Source organism: Neltuma alba, unplaced genomic scaffold (assembly GCF_004799145.2).
Source record: "Neltuma alba isolate B1F8T4 unplaced genomic scaffold, ASM479914v2 tig00010984_pilon, whole genome shotgun sequence".
NCBI classification, from domain to species: domain Eukaryota; kingdom Viridiplantae; phylum Streptophyta; class Magnoliopsida; order Fabales; family Fabaceae; genus Neltuma; species Neltuma alba.
Genome location: NW_021635745.1, coordinates 168398 through 189750, shown reverse-complemented (window position 1 = coordinate 189750; position 21353 = coordinate 168398). Strand labels below are relative to the sequence as shown.

The 21353-nt window shown below is 32.4% G+C and overlaps 1 pseudogene; it reads right to left on the bottom strand.

Annotated features, from left to right (window-relative positions):
- Positions 1-223: 223 nt before the first annotated feature.
- Positions 224-4367, bottom strand: LOC114760512 (alpha-galactosidase-like; annotated as a pseudogene).
- Between the last annotated feature and the right edge of the window lie 16986 nt (positions 4368-21353).

Here is a 21353-nt window from a genome sequence, read left to right as displayed (position 1 = left end):
AAACTCGTTCAAATGCTTCAACGATACAAATTAATAACATCAGAGACCTATGATAACCAAGAGTCTGAATTATTCAAGTACTATTTCTCCATATGTATGTATATTTCTTGTAAATTAAAATAAATTCCCAGCCTATTTTCTTTTCTTCGAATCCTTGAATATATAGGTATCTAGCTAGCATGCATCTTCTTCTTCTACTTTGTGGTTGAAAATTTGGAGCTTACTAATGGGGAGTAAGAACATACATCTTGCAAGCATGTGAATCCAAATCAGCAGAAATTTGTCCCGAAACCGATGTTTGTGTTGAGTGCTGCAACCATATGCATAGCAAAGCAATTAAAACTTTTTATCTCATAACAGCTGCAAATATTTATACCAGAAAATTAATCACTACTAGTATTCTTTTATATGATTATCACTTGAGTCTTTGGGGTGTGTGTGTGTGTCTCTCTCTCTCTCTATATATATATAGAAAATCTCACCCCCCAAAGATCTCGAGCATCTACAGCATTTTCTGGTTGTAATCCAATGTCAGGCCAAGAGGCAGTCACAGTTGCTTTTGATGAACTTCTGTTCCACAGAACACTGCTACTCTGTTATTAGTGAGAGGACCAGCCCACACCTACCACACAATAATTTTTCCTTCCTCAGTTAATGACAAGTCATCTTTGAGAAAGTTGTACGTATGCTTGTTGAAAGGCATATTTGAAGGCAATTGTATATAATTTAAGTACTGTGCTTTAATTTGTTTAATAAAAGTGAGGTGGCAATATATATTTTGAACATGTGCCTCATAAATTATCACGAAAATGGTGGGGGAAGAAGGATGTTGTTAATTAGTTACCTCCAAACCCGCATCACTTTTCACCTTTCTTCCTTGAACTCCTAAGCTGTCTGCAATATCCCAAGAAGATATATAAGCACAGGTCTCAGAGCTTTTTGTCTTTTGATTTATACAATGAAGAAATTAAGGTATGAAGAAATTGAGGAAAATATAGAGAAGAGGTAGTTGTTATGGAGTCATCATGCCTTGGTTGACGGCAATAACTTCCCTGTTGGATAGCAGTTCGAATGTTGTGGAATCCATTGATCGAACGTCACAACCAATCAACAAAGGAGCCTGCATATATATATGTACATCAGGATAAATAACTTCCTTAACTAATTTACCACCGTATATGGAAATGTTTGAATCTGTTCATGTTTTCTCATGGTACGTACCTTAGCCAATGCCCAGATGCTGTAATGGGAACGATACTCTTCAGTGGTCATCCCTCCGTTTCCAACTTCCAGCATATCTGGATCTGTTCCCACATTTTCAGTATATATATAATGTCAACTCTTAATTACATATATTTCCTCTTAATGATATTTAACAATAACAAAACGTGATTAAGAAGTGAAGCTAATTAATTACCGTTCCATCCCCCAGGTCCAGCATAAGATGCCCATCTGTCGTTTGCATCTGCAATATTTGTAATACTGACAATAAAGTAATTTACATATCATTAGTCATCCATTAAAAACGATGAATTCATTAATGTCTAATCTGGTAATTAATGATCAGATGTTCATTAAAGTTGATGCTATAAAACACACACACACACACACCTCGCCCATTTATCTTCAATATCTCCTGTTGTTCTCCAACTATTCGCTACACTTTTGGCCCAAAGTGCTGGTTCTTCTTGTCCCCTATAAGCTCATCATGGACCAGTTCATCATCATGAATAACATTCATTTAATTTTAATGCCCTAAACTAGGTAAACAAAAAGTTATAACTCCATTGATGATGTGAGCATACTCACCATTCACACATTGACAAGAAGATTGGCCTTCCAGAGTTCAATAAAGCTTCTGACATTTTTGGGTACCTGTGTGCGTGTATACATGTTTAGTTACAATATACTCCTCTTTTTATATAGTAAACAAATACTTAGAGGATAGATCAGAGATACCTGTCTTTTGGGCTTATATCAAGATTCTCACAATTATCATACTTCAGGTAATCAATGCCCTGAAGAACATTTGAACATCACAGAAAATCATAATTTAGTTTCAAGACACAAGTGTCAAATGAATTTGAAGCAAAATGTGTGCATCTGCGTTGTGTATATTTATATATACCCAGGAAGCAAATGTTCTTGCATCTTGCTCTTCATGTCCAAGTGATCCTGGCATTTGCTTACTACACGTTTGAACTCTGCAGAAAAGTTAATTTTCTAAGATGTATTTTATAACACTGATGATGAACTTGTTTGCAATGAGGGATTAAAGTTTTAGGGTCGTGATTAAATGTGGATATACCCAGCGTCAGAATAAATTCCAAACTTCAATCCTTTGCTGTGGACATAATCAGCCAAAGCCTTGATTCCTGATGGAAATGTTGAAGCTTTAGGAACTATATTTCCCTGCCACAATTTTAAATTTTATGTTGGATTTTAAATGAATAAACAAACAGATAGATTTAATAAATACAATTTTAACTAATAAATAGCAAAAATAATGAAAGCCAATGTGTATATACATCAGAATCTCGATTTAATTCGGCCCAGCAATCATCTGAAATTCAGAAAGAAAATAACAATTAGAAATAGTTTTATTTTCAATAAAGAATGTCGTAGTCGCATTTTCAGAAAATTTAACTATATAATTAATTATTTAACAAATTATATGCATAAAAATACCTAAATTGATATATTGGTACCCTAAATCTGCCAAGCCCGTCGACACCATTGCATCAGCTGTAATTCAGCGAACATATCATGAAATGGGTACTAAGGAAAATTTTTCAAAACTTGATGTTTTTGAGTAATTAAATAAGAATTAGGCTGCAAATTAATTACCTGTTTCTCGAACCAATTGCTCATTAATGTCACACTGAAAGCGGTTCCAGCTATTCCATCTGCCACCATTAATTCATTATTTGTTTAATACTTTTTTTTTTGTTGCCGGAAACAGACTTTTATTTGTTACATACATATCATCAATTTCTTTCACTAGCCCCAAAAGTAAATTAACATTGTGTACGCTTAAGAGGAAAATAAATAATTGTACGCAAAGTCCAAGCCCGAAAGCATCAATCAGACTTGTAAGAAAATAGTTTACCAAGAAGTATAATTAATTAAGTTTGGGAAAAAAACAAGAGAGGACTGGTTTAAATTCGGTCATTAACTGTCATAATATTTGTTTTATTATCGTATATATAAGAGGCTATAACATGGAAGGGAAAAAAAATTCTTTCTTCCTTTTTTTTATATATGTAAATATGACTTGATTTGGAAAATAATCCAATTAAAGTCAAATGACCTGTCAATATATAATTACGTAATTTTAATTTGAAGGAGCGGATTAATTTGGCAAAAACGTACAAACACATATATAGGATATAGCTTTGCTTGTAGGAAATTTCGTAGGTTAAGTATCGCAATTTATGTAGGAGACAAGTGTCCCATTCATCATTAAATTTTCATTTTGTGATACTAAAGAGAAGTCGTCGGTGATAACCCATATTCAAAAAGCCAAACCGATTGCTTTCTACATTTTTTAAAAGCTTTTATATATATGTGAAGACAAATGCCACTCTATTCAGTACGTGGTACAGCTCTATTTCTTAAAGAATAAGTTTATCATGTTCAAAATACTACGCGGGAAGAGTTATCCAATATATCAATATTTATATATTATAAAATTGAAAATAGAAGTTATAAAAGAATCATATAATTAATGCATAAAGAAATGATGAGTCTAGTTTTATGTCATAATCCTATCAAAACATGATGGTCCTGTTTAGTATTAAGAATGAGAGGTGAGGATTGAGATTAGGATAAAAAATATTATTTTTTGTTAGTTGGAATTGAGCAAATTTATATAGGTGGGTCTAAGAAATACTTCGGAAGAAAGTGTTATTCTTCAATCTCAACTATATGGGTTTACTTAGTTTCAAGTAGCAAACAATCTCTTATATTAAATACTATTTAAATATATTTTTTTCAATTTAAATTCCAATTCTTACTTATAATTCTCATTGCTTCATGTCTAACGGGATGGATGAGTCTAGTTTAAATATCAGTATCATGATTTGAAATTCAAAGAGTACTAATTATCACTTAGAACATGGGAATCAAAGAAGATACAAGGAGAGTAAATTTCTTGAGATGAATCAAAGAAGAAAATGAAAGTGAAGTTACCCCATGGGAGGAGTGCGACCAAGTCCATTTTCAACGAGCTGTCTTCTGGTGTCTGTTTTATGAGTAATAAGCAAACGAGCAGCACTGGAAGAAGAAGCATTGAGAAGCAGAAACATGAAGCAGTACAAGGCAAGCGGTCCTGTGACCAGACTTGTTGCAGAAACTTTAAGTGCCATAATACGTCTATGTATGTATAACTAATGAGAGTTTTGTGTATATATATGCAACTAAACCCAACACTCCAAGCTCTTAGGTACTTCAACAACAAGAAGAAGAAAGCTTGGGAGGTGGGTCTTAGAAGTAGGAAAAATACACACAAACGTGAAGAAGAAACTAGTAGATATGAGCAAAAGGGAATTAAGCATAGGAAGGATATTATAGAGAAGTTTTTGCAAGCAATGTGACCGTTTGCTTTGTCCCCATGTGACGGACCTGTTACCTAGATTGTTCTTGTTTGTGGCGCTACGTACGTACGTTATCATGTCTATCCTTGTTAACCGTTTCTTATTTTCTTTCTTTCTACTTTTTGATAAAAATATTATTTTAATGTTTTTATTGATTTTTTAAAGGACTACAAGTATCATCTGCTGAGAGTAAAGTTAATTTCCCTCGGGATTCGAAAGGTAAATAATCCACCCCTCCTGACTTAAGTTTGCTCCACATACAAGAGTTGGGTCTCAAACCTTTAACCACTTACTTAAAGGGATGATTTAATTTCCCTCAAGGTATAGGTATAGAAGGAAAAAGGTAGACTTGTCATAGGTAAGTTTTGCTCTATGTACATTAGACGACAAAAGCTTCTGCTATTCACACACCAACCTGAGTTACTATTTTCTGCCTCATACTAAATCATATTCAAGCATTATCATAACAGGTCCAATTTTTAACCTGAGAATTTGTGCTAATTAATCGGCCAAAACTCCTTTCACTAAGACCGACCACTGTTGATTACATATATTCTGATTGTCTTAAACTTTTTTTTTTTAAATTTATGTTCTGCTTCTCAGAAATAATATTTTAAATTGATATTATTCTTTTTTGTGTTCATGAATTTCGACTTACTGCTTTTACATAAATATAAGTGCATGAATCTTGACCGGTTTCTTATCTCACTCTCGCATATGTGCTCCAGTGAAACTGGTTTTTTTTTTTGGGTAGGAAGTAACACTGGTTAAATTTAACACCAGTCGATATGTGCAAACTCATGCATCGATATAGATATATATATATATATATATGAACATTAAGGGTTCGATATAAAGTTAAATGCGATTAGATAATTTTTATTATTATTATTATTATTATTATTATTATTATTATTATTATTATTATAGCTCTATGTGTTTCTTTAATGCGTGTAAAATCGTAAATATACATAGGCCGGTCCTAGCTCCCCTCTTGCGGTTTATTTGTAAGGCGGTTTCCGTATTAATTACTACCTTAAAGTTAACTTTCAAAATGAATAATGGTAGTTAATTAAAATCAAAGTCGGAAAGCTATAACTACTGCATGCATGTATTATGTTGCATAAGCTATTAAAGTGCAAGGAAGTTCATTAATTTTAAATCTAAGAAACTATATGCATGTAAAATCGGAATATCAATGTGTGAAATAAGATTACAAGACTTGCATTTAGAAGTTCTGACTAGTTAACCGAATAAGTCACACTATAACAATAATATGCCTTCTTGGGGTGTGTGTGTGTGTGTGTATATATATATATATATATATCTCTATATATATATTTGATCATCATTATCTCTTTTTTTGGTTATATTGTGAATGTTAGATTTTAATGTACTAATTAATTGTATATAGCTTTTGTTTTAGCCTTTAGAAAATACATTAAGGTTGTTGTCAATTCGATCCAAATTTAAGTTCTTTAATTTTCAGGTAACGAGGACGGTAACAAGCTAGTTTTTTCCGCTTATTTGTACAGCACAATGCTAAAGTAATTATTTTGGCTAAACTATAAATAAGTTCCTAAGCTTCGGGATATACATAGATTTTTTATATAGCAATGGGACTATAGGTCAAATTTGATTATTGTTGGGTCAAATTGGAAATAACCATCCTAAAAGCATTTTCTACTTTCACACTAATTTGAATTCAAGATCTAGTCAAAGCTCATTTCACAATTACCAATGCTAGTTAGTTGGGATATTTATAGATACTCTCTCAGTTTCTTTTTATAAACAACAACTACCATTCCGCTCTTATTCTTAAATATAAGAAACATTTACAAGTTGTTTTAAATTTTTATTGCAAATTTCTTATTTTTCATCATTAATTATTTATTTTAATATTTAATATATTTATTGTCTTATTTTTCAAACAATTACCTCTCTCCATCACACATTTACTTTTTTTTCATAATTCTCTTTGTCATAATAATTTTCTTATTCTCTTATATTTTTTCTTCTTGATAAATAAGGGTATTTTGAAAAAAGAACTTAATTTTTTCGTATTTATTATCTTTAACTAACTTTATGACCCACAAAGTTCTATGTTACTTATGATAGGAGACGAAAGGAGTAACTTACAATGTACATCTTCGTAATATTTTATATTTACGATTTGAAGGCAAAAGTAAACTTTAATTTCACTCCTATAACTTCATAAAAAAATTTATTTCCATCGCTCAATGTTATAAAATGTCTTTTTAATCCTCTAATCCTAACATAATTAATAAAGATGTTGATATTGAAATTTTAAATAGAGACAAAACGCTGTCCTATTGACATGCTACTTTCAGTTGTAAATATAGATCTAGATCTCATATTTATGACTAGAGATAGTATTAAATTTTATTTTCAAAAATAATAATTGATAAAAAGTTATTATTTAATAAGGGTTTGAAAATATATTTTGGAAGGAAGGATTGTATCTCAAATTTCATAGGATGAGAATGAGATATGTGTGTCAAATTTTAAATTGAATTGAATGGATGACATCAATTGGGGATTTGGATGAAATTGAACATTTTATTGATTATAGGAAAATAAAGGATTTGGATGAAATGGGATGATAATAAAAAAATAAAGTTATTTATAGACTTTAAATAGGCTAAAGTATATATTTAGTCATTTAATTTTATAAAAAGTTTCAATTTGGCCCTTTAATTTTAAAAAGTCTACTTTTAGTCCTTAAATCCTAAATTATTAACCAAAAATGATGATATTGAGATTCTAAATATTGATAAAATATTCTCAAATACTAATATATTAAGTTTGATTTTCAAAACAACTATGATTGTTACAAACAAATTATCATTAAACCTAGCAATTTTAGGGTTAAAAGACCATATTTTTTTATAGTTAAAGGACCAAATTGAAACGTTATATAAAATTAAACGACTAAATATATACTTTAGCCTTCTACATATTATATGTTATAGGACCTCCGATAATGGTAAGATTCTCCAAATGAACCGCACATATATGTTATTATATTGGAGAGACATATCCACTAACTATATATATGTACTTATTTTGATTGAGAAACTTTACAATAATAGGTGTATAACTATAAAGAATTATACGAGCCTTATCCCATTTCTTCTAACACTAATTATATATAAGAAGAACAGTATATATCTGAACTTTAGTTGTGAATGTGTCTCAAACTTAAAGATCATCATAGATTGAGTATTCGAGTCTCACTTTTCATATATGCTCCCATAAATACATACATGCATACATAAATAAATATTGTTTTATATAGACACATTACGTCCAATCCTAAAATATAGAAGTTATCCAAAGAGCTTATCTGATCTTGATCTTAAATTTATAATTTTTTTATGAATAATCTTTATTGATTGCAAATAATAAGAAAGTTTCCATTAAGGAATAATTACAATGCACACAATTTAAAAAATATTTTAAAAAAACTAATGCATATTTTTTTATAAATAAATAATTTAATTAATTTTTTAATATTAATAAATTAATTATTTAATTCTTATTTTAAATGAGGGGAGAGAGTACCAATGTATGTATGTATGTGTGCAAGTATGTGCATATAAATTGTCAATTTTGGAGTACCATCACCACCACATATTAGACTCAAAATTGAGATATTTGTGTGCAAGGGTATTTAATTGTATTAAATAAAAAAAAGAGAATACAAATTAAAATGAAAAAGGAGAGAGACATGGGAGGGAATATGATGTCGCAGGAAGGCGGCAAGGGAGACGGTTGTGAGACGGTGTATGGTGAGGAGGCACAACCAACAGAGCCGTTAATTATGCGACCGCTCCCTCTCTCCCCTTATCCTTTTCACATTTATTACATGTTCCATATTCCCCTTAATATAAATATATTATATATATTATATAAATTTTTTTTTAAAAGGTTGGTTTTTATAAGATAACATTTATTTTTATCCAAACATTTAATGGGTTTTTTCTTCTTCTAATGTTATCCTTATATATTTTCTTTCCTCTTTAATTTATTTATTACATCTTTTACTTATTCTTTTCATTAATAAGAGTATATTAGAAAAAACAAATATATGCCTTACACATTTATTGTTTTAAATTAATTTTAATTAGTTTCTTAATAAACACAAATAGATAAAATTTAGCGTATATTTTAAACCGGATGGAGTATATATTTATAGAACTAATTCAAATCAATCACTCTAACCGTCTAACGTACATATATAATTTATTGATAGGCCCTTCGTGAATATTAAAGTGTTTTTCAAGCTTAAAAGAAGTTGAATTATATATGACTTGGATGAAAATAACTTCAATTATTGTTTTATAAGGAAAGTCCGGAATACAATTACTAAAAAAATCTCAGTAACAACAGAACATAATGGAGAGTATCTATGTGCATACACGGGAGAAACTAGCGAGAGAAAATCTGTTTTCCATGCAAGAAAGCTCGAGCAACGTCCAAAAACAGCCTCCTGATCAACCATTAATTAATCAGAGGATACTGTTATGGAAGTGTCACACAATGTGCCAAGCACAAGCAATGCAGAGTTAAGGGTAAGGAAGCTGACGCTGGGTCAAAATGAAAGGAAAGAAGGACCAAACAACTAGAAAGCTGAAGCACGAGGGAAAATACAGAGAACAGCAAGTGCTTTCGTGGGAAATATATCCCTCAGACCACAAGAGGAGGACTGGATGATGGATGAGCCCGAAGAGATAAGGCCCCACCAAGAAACACCACTGTCATATCAAGAGGCGCTTAAATTGAAAACCATGAAGGAGAAGAGTGAAGCTCACAGCAAAATAGAAGATGAACCTTGGGATGGAAACCTCCTCTTCTACAATGTGGAGGAGTTATTAAAGGGCGTTAAAGTGACAGACACTAAGAAAGGACTAGTCATTGAATTCTTGGAAGAAGAAAGGCGAAGGCTTGCAAAGAGCTGGGAGAATACGCTCATTGTAAAGCATTTAGGAGGAACTACAGGATTCATGCAAGTAAAAAGAAGGTTCAGTTAATGTGGGGGAAGACAAGAATGGTAGATTTATTTTTCATTGGAAATGGACATATGTTAGCTACCTTTCAGCAGACAAAAGATTGCTATTATGTGCTAGAAGGCGGGCCCTGACTTGTACAAGATCATTATCTAACAGTGCAGACTTGGAAGAGCAATTTCAATCCCTGGAATGAAAAGTTTCAAAAAGTGGCCATCTGGGTTAGACTCCGAGGCTTATCGAGGGACTAATATGATAAGAAATTTTTCTACAACCTAGAGAATAAAATAGGGGTGGCAATCAAAGTAGACGAGATGACTTTAAGCAGGGTAAGGACCATGTATGCAAGAATGTGTGTAGAGGTAAACCTCAACACCCCATTGCTACCATTTTTATACAATTGATGGAAACACCTTAAAGATTGAGTACGAGGGTTTTCATATGATCTATTTCTGCTGTGGAAAATTTAGGCATACTAAAAAAAAATGCCCAACAAAACAAGAGACAAATGAGGAAATCACACGAAGCACAGGACAAGGAGATGCCAGTGTCACCGGCAAGAGTGAGGAAAGAAGATGACTTCCAGCCAGACAAAACCAAAGCAACTATAGAGAGTAGATGGTGGCTCAGTATCCTAGGAGAAACTGTTGACTTTGCATAAGAAAGGAAAAGGAGTGGAGGGGCTAGGAAAAGAAGTCAGAACAGATAAGACGTTTGGGGGCACCTCAAGATTTGCGATTTTGGAGGCGGAGGAAGATAGTAGAGATTAGAGCATAGGTGAAAGGCAGATAAGTCAACCTCTACAGGACATAGCTAATGTCAATCACAAAATTGGAGAAGGCAAAACAAAGCAAGGACAGGCAAAAAAGAGAGGAGGCAGAGTCTAAGGTAGCAAAAAGGAAGAAAGCTGGTTAAGGGAAAAGGGAAACAGGAGTAGAGAAGGAAAAGGGAAAAAATGAAGAATAAAAGTCAACACGAGGAGTAGAATGAGGATCAGAAAAAAAAAAGGTTTAAAGTAGTAACATGAACAAGGGCATCAGGGAGCAAAAGAGAATGTGGACTGAGAGGAAAAAGAATTGATGGACTGGGGAAAAGAACTAAGCTCTGGGCCTTCCCATAATGTGGGAAGGGTGAAGACTGATGAGGAAAGGATGGGTCTAAAGGGAGAAGAAAAATTGGGTTGAAGGGGAGAACATGAGATTGGATTGGAGCACATGAGAAAGATAGAATTTGGGCCCCTTTAACCAAGCTACGAATAGAGAAAACCAAGTGGCCAAATGGGAGATCTGAGGAGGAACAAGGGGGGCTAAAGTAGAAGGGAATGGAGGAAAATATTATGGAAAACTTCCTAGTAAGCCTACCTGAGAAAGTTAAGGACACTATGGAAGTAGAAGTGACAAAGTCCCCTGATCCATATAAGCATATGAACATCAGGGGCCTCACTGCTATGGAAATTCAAATCCTAAGATAGAAAGTAGTTAGAGAACAGGGGAAAGAGCTGGTTGTAAGAAACCAAGTCCAAGAGTCTTAGAATTAGAGGTGATGGTCCCTTATCTTCCTTTTTACATGGTTTTCATGATTGTTATGTGGAATGTAAAAGGAGCAGTTGGGAAAGATCTTGGGCTAGCTGTTAAGAATTTGAAAAAGAAATATGGACCCAATTTTGTTGTACTTGTGGAGACTAGATGTAATGGAGCGAATGCTAAGAGAGTAATTAAGAGGATGGGTTTTAAAAAATAGATAATTGAAGAAGCTTAAGCATGTCACAGTGAATTTGGATCTATTGGGTAATGAGTCCATAAAGATAAGAGTATTACATAACTAAAAGCAATTAATCCATTGCGAAGTTTTTGGTATTGGTAAGGTAAAATGGCTCTTCTCTGCCATATACGCTAGCCTGAGCTATGTAGAGAGAACCAACATGTGGAATTGTATTGAATTCCTAGCCCAAAATATCACAATCCCTTGGGTGCTTGCAGGTGATTTTAATGATATCAAATCAAAGGAAGAGCAAAAAAGGGCAAAACGTTTTGACCAACAAAAATGCAAGAAATTTGTGGAATGGATAAATAGATGTCAGCTAATGGAATTAATAGTTGAGGGGCCTAAATTCAAGTGGAAATACCCAAGAACGAGCCTTACCACCCATCTCTACAAGAAACTGGACCATGATTTGTGTAATGTACAATGGAGTAATACCTTCTATGATACACTAGTACAAGTAGGACCAAGATTGAAATCAGATCACTACCCTATCTTTATCAGACCAGAGGGCAGATGGTTTAAAACAAATCAGAAACCTTTCATATTTGAAGCCATGTGGTTCAAGCATCAAGGATTTAAGGATCTGCTATAGGAGAAATGGCAAGGGAATCGGAAAATTCATGAGGAGTTAAAAGCTCTAACACCTTGTCTAAAGGAATGGAATACTACTACCTTTGGACATGTGGGACAGACAAAAAGTGAACTACTGAGGAGAATTAATGGCATTCAAAAAGCAACGCAAAACTAGTATAAACCCCACCTAGAAAAACTAAAGGAGGAACTATAGAAAGAATTGGTGGAGATTCTGGAAAGAGAAGAAATTCTATGGTTTCAAAAAGCAAGAACATAATGGCTTCATGATGGAGATCAAAACACCACTTACTACGACACTAAAACAACCATGGAAAGAAGGCAAAGCCGTGTCACTATGTTGAAAGATGAGAACAACCAGTAGGTAGAAGGCAAAGAGGAAGTTGGAAACCTCATTAATAAATACTTCCAAGACCTTTTCACGGAGCAAGAATTTAACAAAAGATGGGTTTATGTAGACTATAGTTGGCCTGAGGTCACTAATCTGGACTGGAACTTCACTGATAGAGGCATTACAAATGAGGAAGTAAAGGAGGCAATATTTGCTATTGGTAGTATGAAAGCCCCCAAAGAGGATGGATACCAAGCAATGTTCTTTCAATGATGCTGGGATATAGTGGGAGAAAGTGTATGCCAAGCTATGAAGAGTATGTGGTATAATTTGATGAAAATCAAGAATGTCAACTAGACTCTCATCACTCTTGTTCCCAAGGTGAGGCATCCGGAGAGGGTCTCTCAACTAAGACCTATCTTATTGTGTGATGTAATTTACAAATGTCTGTCCAAGATTATGGTGAAAAGATGGAAATCCATAATGCCCAAACTAGTCTCGCCTTACCAAGTCAATTTTGTCCCTGGACAAATCATACATGACAACATCATTATAGTCAATGAGATACTCCACTCTATGAGAAAGGAGAGATGGAAGAAGGGATACATGGTTATTAAAGTTGATCTAGAAAAAGCTTATGATAGAATCAGTTGGGAGTATATAATAAATGTGTTGAATAAGCTAAACTTCCCTACAACCACGTTGCAAAGAATTAGGGGGTGTACAAAACTAGTGAAACCAGGATTCTGTGGCACGGGGAGAAGTTAAGCAGTTTCAAAACATCCAAAGGACTATGGCAAGGGTACCCCCTTTCTCTATATCTGTTTGTGCTTAGCATAAAAAAATTGACACATATCATCCTTGATAAAGTGAGAGAGAAATAGTGGAGAGGCTTTAAAACTGGTAAAAGAGGACCTATCATTTCCCACATAATGTTTGCTGATGACCTTATTTTATTTGCTGAAGCTGACCTTGGTTAGATAAACACTGTCTTAAATTGTTTACAGGTATTCGGCGAGATATCAAGACACAGGGTGAGCCAGGAGAAGACCTTTGTATATTTTTCCCCAAATGTCTCACAACAAACAAAGAATGAGATCTACAATAGGAACAAGTTTAAATAAGTTGTGAATTAGATTGATATCTAGGAGCAGAAATCAGCTTCCCAAGAAAACAAAGGAGAAAGTTTAACAAAATCATCAAAAGAGTCAATAAGCATTTGCAAAGGTGGAAAGCAGCCAGCCTATCCTCAGCTGGGCGAATTACTCTAATAAAATCAATGACCAATGCTATGGCCTTATACCACATGCAACATGATAAAATCTCTCAAGGCATGTTGGATAAACTCAAGAAAAAAAAGAGAGGGTTCATATGGGGAGACTCAAAAAATAAGAGAAGGTAACATGTAATTACTTGGGATTAAATGTGTTGGCCTAAAGATAAGGGAGGAATGGTCATCAAATCCCTCAAGTGTATGAATGAAGCCTTTATTTGCAAGCTGTTATGGAGATGTCTCCAAAATCCATAGGACCTTTGGGCACAAGTCATGATAGGCAAATACAGGTGGAGAAGGAATGAACATGGGCAGCCGTTGACTAAAGGAGGTGACTCTAAACTCTGGAAAGAAATGGTTACCATGTGGCAAAGGATACAAGAAAAAATACTAGCCCCTAATCTAAAGCAAACAATGAATAAAGTGAACTTCAAATGGAAACTCAACAAGGATGGCACTTTTACTACAGCCTTTACCTACAAGTGGCTACTAGGAGAGGGTCATAAACAACAAAAACAATGAAGAAGAGTATGGAAGCTAAAAGTACCTAAGAGAGTTAGAGTTTTTGCCTCACTAATGGTGCATGAGAGACTTCTCACTATGGAAGTAACTCAAAAATGATCTGATGGAGACTCCAGGAGCCCTATTTGACATACACAAGAAGAGTCCATCATACATGCCCTTAGAGACTGCCCCCACACAACTATGATTTGGTGCAAGTTAATACTGTGGGAAGAAAGAGTAAACATCTTTGGTAATTAAGAATTGGAATCAATGACTGGAATAGAACCTACAAAAAGTACAGAAAGACAAAGAGTCAGAAAGGTGGAGCGACATGTTTGTGATCTCATATTGGTTTACTTGGCGGTGGAGAAATCAGCAAGTACACTAAAGTGAGTTTGAGCTTCCCAGAAATGGAGAAAAGATCATTACCCAATATTTGGATAACTATGTATAAGGGAGCTAGAAAAACCTGCTGAGAGAAAGACGAGAGGAGATGATCATGGTATCATGGAAACCTTCTGGGGCGAAATGGTGCAAACTCAACACTGATGGAATGGTTGCAGCTAATGGTGAAGCAGGATGTGGGAGTGTGATTAGAGGAGACTACGAAGAATGGCTAAGAGGCTTTACCATGAAACTAGGTGAGGAAGATATGGTAGAAACTGAATTCCTAGGCATCATCAAAGGACTGGAATTGTGCTGGCAATTGGGGCTACGGAAGATTGAAGTTGAAAGTGATACAATTGTTGTAGTGGATGCATGTGAAAAAGGCACAACCCTACCAGGCTATTCTCATATCACTACCATTATCCAGGACCAAAAGCTTAGAGACTGGCAACTGAAGTTCATACATGTTTATAGAAAAAGCAACATGTGCACAGATCTCTTGGCAGCCATGAGTGCTCCTATACCTGGAAGACATATGATATGGACTCAACCCCCAGTGGAAGTGGATTGCGTCTTATGTAATATCCTAAATTTTATTTTAGGATTTAAAAAAAAGTAAAAAAAATATTTTATTATTATAATAAAATAATAATATTTTAATATTAAAAAAAAAACAAGAAAGGGGTAATCTTTCCACCGAATTCGGTGGAAAGATTGAATATTGACTTAGGAAGAAGGACTTTTGGGAGGGAGAATAAATGAAGAATGAAGAAAATAAGGGAAAGGTAGTTGAAAAATAGAAAATAAAAGGAGGAGTTGGATGCAGAAGATGAGAACACAAGAGAGAAAGAGGGAAAGCGAGAAAGAGTGTGGGAAAGAGAGAGATGAGCATATCAACGGTCTTTGTGAAGGAGAAGGCAACCTTTGGAGATAACTTAGGTACACAAAATTACTTCTTTTCATCAAACTTTCTTCATAAATATTTTCTATATATTTTAAGCTTTCTAATGACAGTATTATTATAGTAATTAGAGAAAATTTTGATACTTATATATGGTATAAGTTTTGAGTTTTGATGAGTGTTAACCATAATATTGTAGCTTTATTATAGTATATCATTTCTATCGGTTTAGATTTGTCCATTTGTCGGTTTTTAGTATTTAAATTAATTTATTTAGTTGAAAAATATGTTATTTATGAGATATATCATATTTGTACCGATTAAAATTATGTTAAATAATTTATTTGAGTTGTTTGACGTATTATTAAGATTTTAATCGGTTTAATTTTATTTATTGGATGACTGGAGGTTTTTAAATAATTATTTTAGCTAAAAGAGTTTATTATTTGTGAAGAAAAAGACATATAGTAGTTACACTATTAGAATTTTGAGTAAATTATTTATTTATAAATAGTTGAGTTACTATTGAATCTTTGATGATTTTATTTTGAGGTTTAAACTTTAAATAGAATTTTTTTAGAATTTAAAATATGATAATTTCATATTTAAGAATTTTGGAGAATTCTTTTTATTAGAGTAAATAATCCAGAGGATGGAAATGAATATTTTAGCCTGTTAGAAAAATTTATGAGTTAGCTCTGAAATATTTAATTTTGGGTTATGAGAGTTGTGGGAATTTAGAATAAAAATTGTTAAAGTAGAACTTTAACTATATATATAAGCTTCATTAATTAGCTTATATTAATATGTGATTATATTAATTTGTGGTTATATTAATGGTGTAGATTAATTATTGGATTGTTGGTTTGAGCACGGGGTTGACTTTGTAGTAATTCTTTTTATAGCCTTGGTGAAAGATAACCACTTTCCACTTGTTATGTATGCTTGTATGATGTTTGTGAGTGATTTCGAATTATATGAGATTCTTGAAATACCATTTGATTATGATTTGAGCAGTGAAAGGCATTATTATTGAAATTGCCTCGAGATACCTTATGTTATTGAAAAATAGTTATGAAATTATGAATTTATAAATTTGTCACGTGGAATAAGAATTTATTGAGAAATGGTTTTCAGGGTTGATGTTGATTATTGAAATTTTGAAATCTCGATTTTGGTAAATGTGCAAGTTATTATGTTATTGGTAAATGATTATTTTATAAATCTCATGAGTATAAATACGAGAGGGGATGGTGAACGTTGATTGGTGGGAGACATATTATAGGGAGGATAAGAGGGTGAATTTTGTACATAATATAGAGGTAATAAGGTGGGAGGACGCCAGATGTACACTGGTTGATCCTTTGGCTCTTTATGTGTTGTAGGGCGTATGACACCCTGCTAGTGGACTAGAGGGGGAACCCATGATCCGATCTTGTGCTCTGTGGATTTTGGCCTGTTCACATCACTTGATCGATGAGCTTATTATGTTGAACTACCAGTCACATGGGACAGTACTAGCCCATGGGTTCAGTCAGAGGAAATAAGGTGCGAGGAAATAAGGTGGAATTGAGAGTGAGATATTGTATTTTGATATGCGTGTGTGTGTGTGTGTATATAACCATGTGACAATTGTGAATGTATGATTTTAGTAACTGTTCCACTTGACACCTCTCAAACACTTACTTGTATGCCTAATGAGTAGGATTGTTGGTTACTGAGGCTTTTGTCTCACCCCGTGGTTTAACATTTTCAGATAATAGCTCTAGGGCTGGTCCGTCAGGGAAGGCAGCGAAAGCTTAGCTATCACGTTTATCTTGTATAGCCTCCTTTTTGTCATGTGATGAATATTATATATTGCCACATATAACTCTTTTTGCATACGGTGATTTCTTTGAGACTTATAGTCTTAGTTACTTTTGTTGTCGAGTTGCTTGGGTCTGTAAGTTATGAACCCATAATAACTTTTGAAAGTAGTTGATTACTGTTGGTTTGGACAAATTTTATTCAGAAAATATCATGTTATGGGCTTAGAGATGAATTGTGACGTGCTGGACTTTGCAAAGCCCAAGGCCCAATTATTGTGAAATATTATTAATTACGGTTTTCATACAATTTGCTTAGTAAAACTCTTATAATCATGATAGACATTTTGAATAATTAGTTCAAGTCTTTTCTATCATGATTACCATTTTTGGCGAATCAAATTTCTTTTTATAACCATGGTAGCCTTTTCAAATATTATACTAAGATTCTTTTCTACCATGGTTAGTATTATTAAATATTTAGAGTTTAAAAAGGTTAGTAACAGGTTGGAGATAACTAATGTTACATCTTACAAGAAGATGTCCTTAGTATTGACAGGCCTAGAAAAATCAAAACGTAATTTGGGTCTTATTCCCCTTTATCACCAAAAAAAAAAAGCATGTAATGACAAGTTTTATGATAATTAATGATAACTGCTTAATTGTTATTATAATTTATTGATAATTATTTTTTTTCTTTAAGACATCATTATAATTCTCTCTTTTTATAACAAAAAGCTGCAACAATTAAATTGTAAGATTTTGGCTAAATTAAAAATTAAAAGAAATTATATAACCTTTATTATGAGATTTTATATTTTAATAATTGTATTTATTAGCCTTAGGGAGTGTTTGGTTTTCTGGTAAAAAAAAAAAGGGAGTGTTTGGTTTGCAATAAAAACACTTTTTACAAGTTAAGATAAAATCCCCATCACATATTTACTTCATATATCTTAAAATCACTTTTTAAAACTATGATTTGATTCCATCTAAGCATCCCCCAATCAAAACATATATGCATCCCAAGTGGGCTCATATTAGTTACATTACAATTACAATAGGTAAAAAAATTACAATACGTTAATAGCTTGCCGGAAAAGTCCGAAATGGAGGGAAGTTGGGAACAATTTGTCAACAATATTAACTCAAATTACATCACATGAATGAATGATACATTAGAAATAAATTCACATGACGTCCTTAAAAGATAAACACAACAAAAACACATACTAGTGATTAATAATATTTTTAAAAGCCAGGTTCTCCTGCAGCTTTTAATATTAATTTCTTCCAAACTATACCACGGCAGAAAATAATGAAGAGGATAGGCATTATATATGTGACGTATTTGACTTTTCACAATAGGTGATCTTGGGAATTGATCAACCCTTCATTCAATTTTTTTCTCATGACTTTTAGATTCGGTGCCCCTATTAATTAAAATTATATTCATATTTATCATGCAAAGTTTAGGTTTTATTATTTTTAACTAAATATTACTCCTTCATTTCTTTTTTCATAAGAGCCATTTTGAAATTCATGCCCATTATAACTCATTGATACTAAGCACCTTATTTAAATATTTTTAAAATGTATGGTTGCGAGTTTTGATGGGCGATTGTAATTGATGTGTGTGAGCTTATTTTCTTAAATGAAAGATATAATAACAAAAAAGTTGAGAGATTCATAAATACTCCTCTGGTCCTATTTATAGAGCAGAAAGAAGATATTTTTTATCCTATTTATAAGAATTGAGAGAATTGTCTTGTATGAATGGATAATTTTACCCATCATTTATTATTGTGTTGGTTTTGTTTACATAAAGTATAATATATATTAAATAGGAATAAAGTTAGAAAATTGTTGAATTTTAAATGAGAGTTAATAAAATTTAAATTTTTTCTTGATCCATGTAAAACATATTAGAAGTGGCTTATAAATAGGATCAAAAGAGTATTAAGTAAATATAAGCAAATTTAGTTGATGGCTTAAACATTTTGATTTCTTTCACCTTAAAAAATACTATCTCCAGTCCAAATTATAAGAGCTAGTTGACTAATTTGAGAAAATTAATAAAAGAAGTCAAGTTAGTTATTTGTAATAAATATGTGTTGTCTTTCCTAAAATATCCTTGCTAATTAATTGTGTTGGTTAGAATTATCATTGTTAGAAGGACTACCTTGGGAAAAAATATATAAATATGAGAGACAAAATAGATTGGGGGTCTATATTTAAAACCAAAATAAAAATCAAATAAGTTCTTATATTAAGGAGCTGAGGTAGTATTTTGGAAGACTATAATTCTTTCGTTATATTTCAATAACTAGGTGTCTTCAATGATTATTAATTCCTTCACAAAGTCTGCAATTGTTATTTTCTCTTCTTTCTTCATTTTTTTTTCAACGCTGCTTTTTCCTTTTCTCTACTTCTAAGTTTAATCTCTTCAACTTTTTTAAATACTTGGAAGAAACCATATCCTTCTAGAAGTGCCTCAAGTTGTAATCGATGACTCTCAATCCATCCATAGACTCATAAAATAATGTACATTGGTGGAAATGAGTGTTGGTTAGGGATGTAAGGGAAATTACCCCCATTATGTCATCACAATACCAATAATTAATAGCTAACTGTTCATTTTTTTTTAGCCCATGAAATTGCTTAATGTAAAAGACAGGAGATAATAGAAGTTTGACTCTTTAAAAAAATTCTGTTTGGCTGAAAATGCTCAAGCGGCGAAAGCTATATGTGCGGTCACACACCGTCACGTTTGCTTCTTTCGAAATGCACAAGTCTGCTCCCTTTTAGCCGTAAATATAACTTTGCAACATTTTTTCTAAGTTTAAAAGCAGCTTATGCCAGTTGGAAAGGAGTTTGGGATTTCAAGTGCTCTTTGGCGACTAGTTGAAGGGCTTATCCTAATCTTTTTCCTATTTGAAAGGAAAATCAATTCATGATTCCTCCAGATTTTGTCAAGACTTCGCCAGCGTTCGGTATTTAGGCTTAGATTTTCAGACGGCAATGTCATTGTTTTAAATATTTCTTTTTGGAAGTTTTCCTCCTAATATTTTCTTCTCTTTATATCCAAACAAAGGGTCAAATTGGTTGTGGCCTTATGAGAATCGTTGTTCATTTAAGCGGCTAAGAATCTATCTATGTACATTGTTTTTCTTTCCAACCATAATTATTATTTTATTAGAAGTAATTTTATTTGAAACAATATTAAATACTAAATTTAGACTCTTCTTTTAACGGGAATTCAAATGTTAATCCGTTATACTATGAAAGACAAAATTTGAACTTGTTCTATTGTGATCAACTAACATTTTCTGCTAAACTAAATCCCAATTCGTGTAAACATGGCTGCTAGTTTACGATGATTGCTCATGTCCCTTGTGCTCTTTTGAATAGTTTGGTCGCAGAACAGAGATATGAGTTTGACATGACATTGATGTTGACACGGAGGAAGGAAAAAGAAGAAAAAAAACAAAGACAAGAGTTTGATAGATTTTTTTGGGGATAGAAATAGGTATATTTTTTATTAAAGACAATTTTTTTTAGTATCGTCAGTCATTAAATATAAAATTTTTTATTAATAAATATTCAAACTTTAATTTATTACGTTGTTGAAAACCAATCTATTCTGTTAGACTCAACCTCCATTAATAGCATGATGGAATCATTATACTCCCTCTATCTTTTTTTATAAGCAATTTTGGATTGAAACATGCAAATCAAAAAGTTAATTTAAATTAGTTTAAAATAATAAACATATAAAAATTAAAAAAAAATCAAAATACCCTCATTCATGAGAGAGAGATTGTAAGAAAGAGAATAAAAAAATTATTATAATAAAAAAATATGTAATGGAAAGAGATTATATTAAAATATAATTTTTAAAACATTTATTGTTAATGCTTTGGGAAGCAAAAAATAAATATATTAACTATTAAAGTAAGTCTTTACTAAGGATAAAATAGAAAGGAAAAATTTTGAAAAAATAATTGTTGAATTTTAATATTTCAAATCAGTATTGGTTACTATATTTATTTAAAAAAATGACAACACTTAATGAAAACAAGTTTTTGTAGTAATTTCTGATTTAAAATTTTAAAATTTAACAGTTATTTTTGGAAATTTTTTCAAATAGAAAATGTGACGGAAAAATTAAAAAA